We start from the raw sequence: 11,572 nt of genomic DNA on the forward strand, positions 1-11,572 counted from the left end.
GCATGATGAAGTACATGAATGTGGAAAGGAAAAGCCCAACCAATATCTTTGTGCCACGGATATTGGTCAGTTCCAGTCAGGCAAATCTGGAGATTTAATCTGCTGTAAAGGCTGAGACAGAAAGAAAACCAAAGCAAACACAGCCATAATTTAATTAAACCACTGGATTAACACCTACTTTATTTGATGCTGCAAACTAGACCCAAGCAAACCAAGAACCTTGTCCTCCAGATGGAACTGCACAAAATTGCCATGAATTTCTTCCCTTAAATGGTTTAGGGGAAGGGTTTTGTTTTGCCTTATTTTGCAGATTGTGAAATTAAGACCTTCTGAAAAGGTCAGACATGTCCTCCTGCAAACCTGATCAAAAGTCTTCTTAAAGGGGAACTATCGTGAAAATTTAAGTTTAATATAAGCTTCAGCATAATGAAATTAGAAACTTTCCAAATACAATCAATTAAAAATTCTGTACTGTTTCTGGAATAATCCAGTTTGTCTTCACTAACTCTCTCTCAACATCTGTTTCTCTTCATTCTGTCTCCATTCAGGAGTTGGGTGTCAGATAAATGATCCAATATATCTTATAGGGGGGCTCCTTTTGCCTAGAAGATGTATTAGAGCTCAATCTATTAAAATCACCAGACATCATGTCTCCCTACATGCAAAATTTGTACAAAAGGCAGTTATTTTGTTTGTACTGGAATCGGTTAGATTTTCTAATCTGGTGGAAAGATATTGGACTTTTTTTGTCCAGATATTGGTCGAGCAGGCCTTTCGTTTGTTTCCTGGCCCATAAACAATAAGCAATATACTGGAATCAGCTCTGCCTGTGTAGACCAATGGACAGCCCTGTGTACCACTAGCCTAAAAGAATCATAAATTATTTTCCTTTGTCATCATACAAATGCAGACATATTTAACAGAGCACACAATGCAGGAGAGCTGTTGCAGTGTGCTTGTCAGGCAATTAATGCCTGACAAACTATTAAGGGAATTATATGCAGGCCAATGGGTATGATTTCTTTTGGTGCTGTATACATGGACTACTGAGAACTGCAGCACCTAGCAAACTAAAGCAATCCCGTGTAGCACAGTTACTGGTGTGTACAAAGCAGTAAAAGATGGAGCACTGCAACACTGGGCGACTTTAAAACTTGTATCTTCATTCAGCAACATTAAAAAACACACAGCATCATAAACCGGATGTGTTTCGGGCACTTCCGTCCTCAATCATAGGCAACAGGTGTTTACAGCCATACAGACTTTTGCACAGGTCAGTAACAATGATGAAAACACAGGGATTTCACCTTAAAGCAACAGTAACCTCAAAAACTAATTGTTTTAAAGTTATAAAAATATAAGCATTGTTGCCCTGCACAGGTAAAACTGACGTGTTTGCTTCAGAAACACTACTTTTGTTTATATAAATAAGCTGCTGTGTAGCAATGGGGGCAGCCATTCAAAGGAGAAAAGGCTCAGGTTACATAGCAGATAAGCTCTGTAGAACATAATGGTGTTTTCTGTTATCCACTATTTAACTTGTCCCATATAGCCTTTTCTCAATTTCCACCACTGCTACACAGCAGCTTGTTTATATAATCTATATCAGTGTTTCTGAAGCAAACAGGTCAGTTACCAGTTCAGGGCAACAGTACATGATATTTTTAATTACTTTAAAACACTTTCATTTTTTGGTGTTACTGTTCTTTTAAGGGTTCTTACACATGGGCGTATTTTGCACCCTTATTGCATTGGAGACGCAGGTTTGAGTGCACCTAAATGCATCAGCTAATTATATCAGCCATAATATTCTGCTGGATTGTATTTATGTATGTTAAGAATTGCATTGCAGTCCAACTTCATTGTGTTTAAAAGCACCACGCTGCATTTTATTGCACTTGACATGCATTCTAAGAATTTGGACCTGATAAAAACACGTACACGCTCAATTATGTGAAGTGTATAAACGGTGACATAGCAAGCCAATTTTGAATGACAGCGAAAGCATCACAAGAAGCTCTTAATCGGGTATTATTGCAAGAAAAAGCAAGTGTGTATGTTTTCGGCCAACTATTATGGGCCACAAGCCTGTCTAATAGGAGGTCACAACAGAGTTTCTGTCTATTGCGGATATTGTGTTGGCATCATGAGTAGAGTTGCAAAATTTTTAAACTTAACTTGTTGGACCAATAGTAGTTGGATAGGAGCTACAAGAGCAACTGACTTTCAGATTACTAGACTACTTACATACCTGCAACATTTACCTGTTCGTTACATTGGTAAAGATTACTTGCTTTTAAAAATATTTATATCTAACATATGCAAAAAAAAAAGTACTTAGGGCAGCCACAAAACATCAGAATATTTCCATGAGAAAAAACATCTCCTTTTACGTAGCTGCACATTCATATGACTCATAATTACAACTCTACAGAGCCATGACATTTCTATGGCTGAATTCTTGTATTTACACTTGAGATAATACAGAGATAACAATACACAATAACTTATGAAACAACACAGATCTCTAAAACTTAACTATGCACAGGCCAGCGAATATAGCAGTACAGCTTACATTCATTTCTTAAAATTAGACGGAATACATTTGGTGATAACATGCTTCTGTATTTTTTCTTAAACGGACATTCAAATATTATGACATGGCTTACTGTGCACACTTGATATTCCATCGCTGGAAAAAAAAGAAGTACCATATTTTCTTTTAGTCATGACAAAAGTATATAACAAAAAAATTGTGGTGTTTAAATTAGAACACTCTCAAGCAAATTGGCCGTCTGAGTAATTGTTTTTGTGTGCCTTGGCTGACCATATGCAATCCGGTCTTATCTGAATAGTTGTTGCATGTGGACATGGTCTGGCTATAATGTGCTTGAAGAAATATAAAATGTGGAAAGACATTTCTGAGTTTGATGCTGGATCATTTTCTGGAGTAATACAAAAGAATTCTCCAAGCTAACTCCACAGTTGTCAATCTCCCCACAACCAGGTTTTGAAATGTTCAACTGAATCCAAATGATTAGGAAATATCTGACCCCTCTGAAAATGGGCCAAATGCAAGATTCATAGTATTCTGTGCCCAAAATCATTGCTGCCAAGTATAAAGCCAAGACATTCATTAGTTACAGTTATTTACACTTACTCTTGTTACAGGCTGGCATACTGGCTCTGCTTCACTATTAAGATATAATTCTGCTTCAAATGCCTCACTTTTCTAAACATATGTGTGCCAAACTATTTTACTTTCTACTTATCAGGATGCAGAACTGCACACATAGCTTACTTGCTGACTAGTGCTATAATACATTATGAAAAGGTGTGTTCAACAAAACAGACAAAAGTTAAAATATGAAATGATATAGATAGATAGATACCTCAGATATGCACAATACTTTACACAGAATTATGCAGTGGAAGTTATTTATTGCCCGTTGGAGCATGCAAGCTAGGTTTTATGCCTGAGGTGAAGGAACTTGTTTAAGATCACAGGGAGTTGACTCCAAGTCTGCGGCCCCTCCTTCCCTTTTTTTAAAATGTTTGAGTCAATAACAATCTGCCTAATTTGGAAGACTAAAGCTCCCCATAGACGCAAAGATTTTTCTTGCCGAATGACGGATTTTAGCGCAGTCCGACCAATCCTTCGAAATTATCGTGCGGTTAGTGGGATTCGAACGATCGTACATCTTACGATTTTTCGGCCGACATCTGTCAGAAAATTGATCGGCCAGGTTAAAAAATCGGTCCCAGTGCAATCTATCTATGTTTTTCCTGGCAAATGGTCTTTTTAGTTATCCGGTTATTATAAAAGAAAAAGAAAAGCAAACAGAAAAAATAATATAATATACTATAAGTAGAAAGTGGTTTACCTTGCTGTCTAATTGCCTCTATTTATTATGCGCAGATGGAATTGTTTTAATTTCATAGTCTTTAAATGATTTGCCTTCCCATTTGTCTTTTTCCAAAATGGTTGTTGGGATCACTGAACCCTGCATCCAAAAAAAAAAAAAAGGTCACGTTGGGTGAAGCTACATTTTTATTGTTAATTTTAATTTGTATAGTCAATCATCCTATACAGGCCCTTTCCTACCGATTTCCCATTCTGGCTTAAAACTAGGGACCCCTAGTAGCTTAAAAGCTACTGAAATGCAGAACTGGGGAAAACTGAGGCGCAAAATGTTAAACATAAAAAACTGAGGAGCAAAATGTTAAACATAAAAAGATCACTTAATACTGTAAATACCAGTTGTAAAGTGTATTGGGACACAGTTTTCTGCAACATATCAAACTAAACTGGCTACAGAACGCATGGTACTGACATCTCATGATGGACGAATCCTACAACTGGGTGCACTTTGAATGGCAATAAAGCCCTATCTCGTCCAAAGGATTTAGTTGTAATATACCTACTTGTTGGGCAGCTCCTTGCAAAGGATTCTTAGCCAGCTTGGAAAGGATTCCATTTTTTTTTTTGGTCAAAAAAACTGAGTAAAAACTTAACTTAGGGTTAAGACTTTATGGCGATAGAACCCCTCCACTTGTTCATATCCCTTGATAAATGAGCACTAATGTGTCAACATGAGCAGAGTAATCTCCAGGTAAATAATTAATATCAGAAGTTGGAAAGCGGTTACATGAAACACTAAGCATTCGCAGTAACAGATTCCTGTAGCCTTAGGTAATATGTTATTGGATATAGCAGCTGACATGTATGTGCCTGCCTGACGTCCTGTTTTAGTGTATTTGCTGCACGGACTTGTGTTCTGTTGGGGCTAGCCAGCTCTTTAAATATATATCACCTTTCAGTTCTGATACAATGGAATATATCTAAATGAGCAAATTATATTTCAACACATTGATTATACTTTTTAGCATGGTGAGGAATCTACATGTAAAAGTGCAATTAAATGCTAATCTGTAAAATTATAGTCATGCATAGCAAACAACAGCAGGTAGAATTTAGGTTGGACATCAATGATAAAAATTTTCCCTTAACCCTTTCTCTGCAAAAGGATTTGAGAGCTTTTTGTGCTGAGCATTGTGTGCTTTTTTTTTACTTTAGGGGCCTTTCCTGGGGTGGATTTTTAGTTTACCTGGAAAAACTATAAATTGTGTTTTTCATGACAACCTAAGCTTTTAAAATGCGCTGAAATGTTTGTGAAGTTCTACTTCTATAACAAGATATAGGCTAAATGTCTTAAAACTAAAAAAAATAATATAAACACATATATCAGATACAGAATTTATTTTATGCATGAAAATACCAATGATTTGCAAAGTCTCATGTCTTCAATACCAAAAATGCATAGCTTCATGGAGATTACAGTGACGTTTCGGTCCTCATTAGGACCTTTTTCATGGATGAAAAAGGTCCTAATGAGGACCGAAACTTCGGGATTTGATACTATGCAACAATAAATGATTGAGTTTTTATAACAGGGAGTGCTGGTCTGGAGATAATTGATGTATACAAAATTACCGTGCACCCCTACTTTTACTGAAGCTGTTTGCCTTGGAGTGCGGATACTCACTTGAAAGTGTGTGTGTGTGTATATGTAATATATAAGTGTATATGCACTCTTACCAGATATTCCAAACAATTTAGGGTGCGTGGGTCAATATTGTTCAGATAAGATTGGGTCAAGATTGTTCACGAAAAGGAATTGGAGTGCGAGTCCTTTGATTATCATATATATATATATATATATATATATATATATATATATATATATATATATATATATATATATATATAATTTGTAGTTTTTGGCATCTCTGTAGGTTAAACATTCTTGATATATGTTTTGCAGAGCAGATTATATTATAGGTGCTATATGCAGATGCTAAGGTTGTGTGGCTTTCAGTGACTTTATTTTCCAATTTTCTTGGACATAATCATCTATATTTACAATATAGATGATACTAACCACTTCAAACATATTGAATTAATAATGCAACTAACTGCTAATGCTAACCTATTCTCCCTGAGTGTATGTAGGATTTGCTGTGATTTATGCAGTCCCATACTTCAGTATATTACATTTCAGTATAATGTGGCTTTCAAACATATAATGCATTGACTGACTACACTGAAAACATTGTACAGCATTACTCTACAACAGTAGTTTCCAAACTGTAGGGTAGTGGTCGTGGAGACAGAAGGCCCGTAAGTGGAAAAATGGCCATAATGGTCATTTGGTCTTCTAGAAGGTCAAATTAATTGACCTTGAAGCTGGATCTGCAGGTGAATCTAGATACACCTGCAGATCCAGCTTAAGGTCAATTAATTTGCAAGATTTTGGGTGGATAAATGTTTTCTATGCTAAATATTCTTGAAATGGTTTCAGGACTGATACACTAAGGGGGTTATTTATCAAAGTCAGAATTTATCTCTATTTTCTGCTACAAACTCCGATCAAACATGCTTAGGTTTATTTATTATTAAATTTTTCCGAAAATTTGCTTTGCGGGAAAAAAATCAGATTTTTCACCCGAAAAATACGATTTTTGTCTGAAACCTTCGGGTTATTGCACGAAACCCAGCGCACATCAAAAAATCATTGGGACTTCTCACAATGACTTATATGCAACCTTGACTTGCCGGATTTTCTGATTCAGACTTTTCCATCCTCATGGTTTAATAAAAATAAATAAAAATTCTTGATTTTTTTAAAAGTCAGATTTTATAAATTATAAATGTTATGGTTTGATAAAAACTGATTTCTCTCAGTGCCTTTTAAGTGTTCTTCAATATTTGCCTAGAATGGGTTTACCAAAATAAATCTGAATTATATCTATCTATCTATAGAAATAAGTCAAATCAACTGGACTTGCTGTGTTTTTTCTTGAAGACATTTCACCAATCATCCAACTGGTTTTCTCAATTTAGAATAACTTGTACATAGGATCTTGCTTACTTTTATATCCTCTGGAATGTATATAAAGTGAAGCAAGATTCTATGTACAATTTCTTCTGAATTGAGAAAGCCAGTTGGATGACGGGTGAAACTTTTTCAAGAAAAAACACAGCAAGTCCAGTTGATTTGACTTATTTCTATAGATATAACATGACCTGGATAAATGAGAACTTTCACAAACATATTAGATTGTTTTCAAAAAGCTGCATATGGTAACTTCATACATGAAAAAGCAGGACATGTATAATTGTTTTGTTCACTGCTATGGTAATTCATAATTATGTATACAGGAATGATAACTTCCCTGGAGAGTGCTTTAGCTTTCCAGATTTACTGTCTTTCCAGATGTATTCCCATGTGTACTCTTATTCCAGGAGCTTTATTACAAACCATATCAACCTCCTGCCTTCTGTCAGTGTACTAAATCAACAAACTCTTTGCTCATCTCATGCTCATGGAGAATTTAAAACCTTTTCATTCAAGAAGATGTCATAAAAAAACATTCTCTGAAAAATCTCTTTTTTCTAAAGACAGAGACAAAAGGCAGATTTACGGCCAGAAAAATGGGCATAGCCAGTGCACAAATCAAATATTCAGTAAAGATACTTGTGTTCAAAGATGCTTATTACACTTCCCTATAGTTGCTTTCATCCTTCTTTCTGTTTAGTGCATGAGAACCCTGGAGCTGCATCTACCTAAACTAGTGGTAATTCCAGGGTCCCTCTGCTCACTGTGTCAATAGGCACAGTCGATTTGCATGAGCAGATGTCATTTTGAAGCCAATTGTTGGAAAGAGTGCAGTTCTGGCAAAAATTGTGTCCAATTCCAAGCAAGACACATTTTGACACATCCGACTCAATTGCAATCAATTTTGAATTTGCATTTATATTCATATATGAATCTTTCTATTTCATGGCAATATCTTTTGGAGCTAAGGGACATTATACTTTTTCTATTGTTTCCATTAGCAACAATAGAAATGCTTATGACTTTTCAAGTAAAAGAAGAATACTCTTATATGTAAAAGGGTGCTTAGTTCAAAAGTCTCCCTGCAGTGCACACTTTGGGGCAGATTTATCATCGAATTTCGAGGTGAACTGAGTTTTTTTTTTTTTTAAACTCCCATCACCTCGAACTTCGAATTAAAAAAAACCAACTGAAATTTATTTTTAAAAAAAATCTAAATTTGTAACTTCAGGTGAATAGACTGTATTCGATCAATTTTTCAAAGTCCACCAAATGACTCCAAATGGGTTCTAGGAGGTGCCCCATAGGCTAAAACAGCAATTTGGCAGGTTTAGATGGCGAAGACAGTACATGATGATAAATTTAGTTATTCAAATTTGTTCCAAATTCAAATTGAATTTGGAATATTCCCTAGTCAAAGTGCACTAAAATTAGCTAGAAATTTGAATTTAAAAATTCGATTTTTCATTTCGACCCAGGTTAAATCTGCCCCTTTGAGTGTGTTATGCTATTTCTGTCTCACAAAGTACATTTTTATGGATCAACACAGTCACAATACTGCAAACAGTGGCTACATGTGTGTTGCTGGTTTGTTTTGTAGCATTGTGATGTAGCCTCCCCACTGCCCCAATAATGGTTTACAAAGCATACAGCACTGTTATAGATTCTGGTCACTGTTAACTAATGAAGCCTCTTTTACTGTTGTTAATTTCCCCTTGAGACAAAAGGGCACCTCTCTGCCAGCTCTTTTTTACTTCCCTTAGCTGTATACTTCTGTCTTCTGAACCAGGCTACACCAGTTTCAGCAGCGGACAGGTGTCTCCACCCAACTTAATATTACTTTAAAAACATAATATCCCCATAATCGTGGGTGCATTCCATATACACATTCTCAAGGCCAACAAATACATGCTTTTGTTTTAATGTTTTGGCCTTAAAAGTGGTTTAAATAGAGTATACTGGACACCACAGCAAAATGAATTTAGGGCTCACAAACATTGGGGAATATTTTTTCATAAACAATTAATGAAACAGTTTTTTAGTCAGTGTACCACTTCCAGAACCCCCACCAGTTGCAAGTCTGCTTCCTCTATATTTACGCCCCTCACTACAGGTTCTGTATATGACTGAAATGTAGAATATAATATTAGCTTGAACCTTAGATACTATAAGGTGCTGTGGGTGCTATGATATTTGCTTTCATTTTCAGTTTTTACTATTTTAACACTCCTAACACTGTTTTTTCCGGGGGTTATTTGCAAATAGATCTTTATGTGAATGTGAAAAATGTGGACAAAGACAATATAATTTGGGGAACAGAAAAAATAAATTTAGGATTCTGGAATAAGGTGTACACACTATGCCCGTGATATTATCTGTGGTTATTGAGTGTAAAAACGGTTTAACCTTCATAGCAAGGCACCGCCAGACCTTCCAAGCTTTCACAAATTATGATATTGTTACTCTGGAGAACCATTTTGTCATTAATCAGTCATCCTTTTATTAGAAAATGCATAACCTATAGGTTATGTTAATCGTTTTTTTACTGAGAGGTTTGTTTATGTAAGTTGTTAGCTGAAGTTTCTAAACCTGACTGTTTTGCCAACCTGACTGTCCCATCTCTAATGCTAACGGACTCCCGCTGCACAAATATGGCAGCCCACTCATAGGAATATGGGGCATCAGACAGGTAATATAAAAGCATTGTGCAAATACTTTATGGCAAAGTTATAAGTAGCTTTGAAAGGCAATATTATGATAGATATAAAAAAGAATTATACTGGAATTTTGAGAAAATACAGTATACTCCATTATAGGTAAAAACATGAAGATTTACTTTATTTACCCTATTCATAAATGAGCCCTTATATTGTCTGATCATTCTATATTGAGGAACTGTACAACAGAACAGTGCAAAAACTATTATACAATATAAGGAAAAATACCAGTTCATGTAGACTTAATCTAAAGTACCAGCAATAACATTCCAGTATTAGTAGTTAATGCAAAGAAAAGTTTTACAGTTTATAAATAGCTAACATAAATAACATGATGATGTACAGTATAATTACTTGCATTTGGGAAGGAGACAGTTGACTGCCAATCACCCTACTGCACTAGGCACCTTACAATGTGTAATGTCTTACAATGTGTGGGCAGGCAGGCCAAATCCCTAACCACAACCCACATGCATCACTATTTTTAGGCCTCTGTGCTGAAATATTATAAATTCTCAAGTTCTGCAAAAACAACATGAAAATAACTGATACACCAAGATGGAGACATTTTAATGTCAGTCAATACTAGCAAACTTTTCTTGGCTTATAATATTTAATAACAACCTACTCCTTTACTTCTTTAAAAATCTTATTGCATAAAAACATATAAATGATATAAATAAATACAGTGCTTGTAAGCAAACTAAGACATTTGGACCCTGCTGTATATCCATCAGTTCAATAACAATGCAATCAATATTCAGTACTGACTGAAAGGACCACTCAATGTAAAGAAATTTATAGGAGTAGTAAACCCTACTGCACTGCTCTGCTCAACCAAACGTTACTGCTGCACTACAAATCCCAATATAATATAATGAAGATTGAAGCATGCAGAGCTGTGGGTCAGGGTTGTATTCTTAAAGCAATATTGCACATTAACATTTATCCAAAACATTTCCCCAAATCTCCACAACCAGCAGAGGTGAGAATCCCAGCTGATATATATAAATATAGGTTCCTGCTGCTGAAGTTGGAAGCTTTAAGCAGCCCTGTCCTTTTTCCCCATTCCAGTGTAATATAATATGCAGTGGACAACATTATGCTTGGGTGTACAAACCCTTTAATGGAATTTGTGGCCGTTCATAACATGTCTATTCAAAAATCAAATATGGTTTTAGGTGTGTTTTTACTGGGACATTAAAATATGCATCTTTCTTTTGTTACAAATGCTATGAGGTTTGTGCACTTCAGAATAACAAAAATGCTGCAAGTCCGTGAAGGCCAACAAATTAAATAACATTTGCATCTTTTTGCCGGAGGGAGTTTGTGGCTGAAGAATGCTATTTTATATTCATGGCTTTTATCTTTACAAAGAGCAGGAGATGGTTTCCTGCCTTTTTACATTCTTATTTCGTTTTTAGTGCATAATCCAAATCACTCAGTGGCAGTCAAAGAGGTTATTATACCTATAAAGGGAGAAAATAAGAATTGAACCCAGTATGAAAAACATACCCAGTATGTTTTTATCTGTCCTGGAGAGCCATTTTAAATAATAGTGAGTAGGATTAATAGAGTAATCCTGATTAGGTGACCTGCTTTTTGGTGCATGTCATAGCCTTTGGAAACTCTAAGGGGCAAATTCATTGACCTCCGAAAATTCGCCAGTGACTGCTTCGCTCACAGCACAACACTTTGCCAGGCTTACATTCGCCAGGACAACTCTAATTCACAAAAATCCGAAGTTGCGTCCAGGGTGCTGAGCGCTGGCGAAGTTACACTAGTGTTGCCTAATTTTCATACGGTGGGAAGTTAAAGTTGAATGGATGAATATGTTGCAGCAAATACATTACACTATACAAGCCCGGGAAACCTTACTGAAAGAAAAGAGTTGTTATATTGCCCTACACATGAGCCCAGTGTATAGTTTGTGCCATATGTTAGGAAATGTAGGGG

Source organism: Xenopus laevis, chromosome 2S (genome assembly GCF_017654675.1).
Source record: "Xenopus laevis strain J_2021 chromosome 2S, Xenopus_laevis_v10.1, whole genome shotgun sequence".
NCBI lineage: Eukaryota > Metazoa > Chordata > Amphibia > Anura > Pipidae > Xenopus > Xenopus laevis.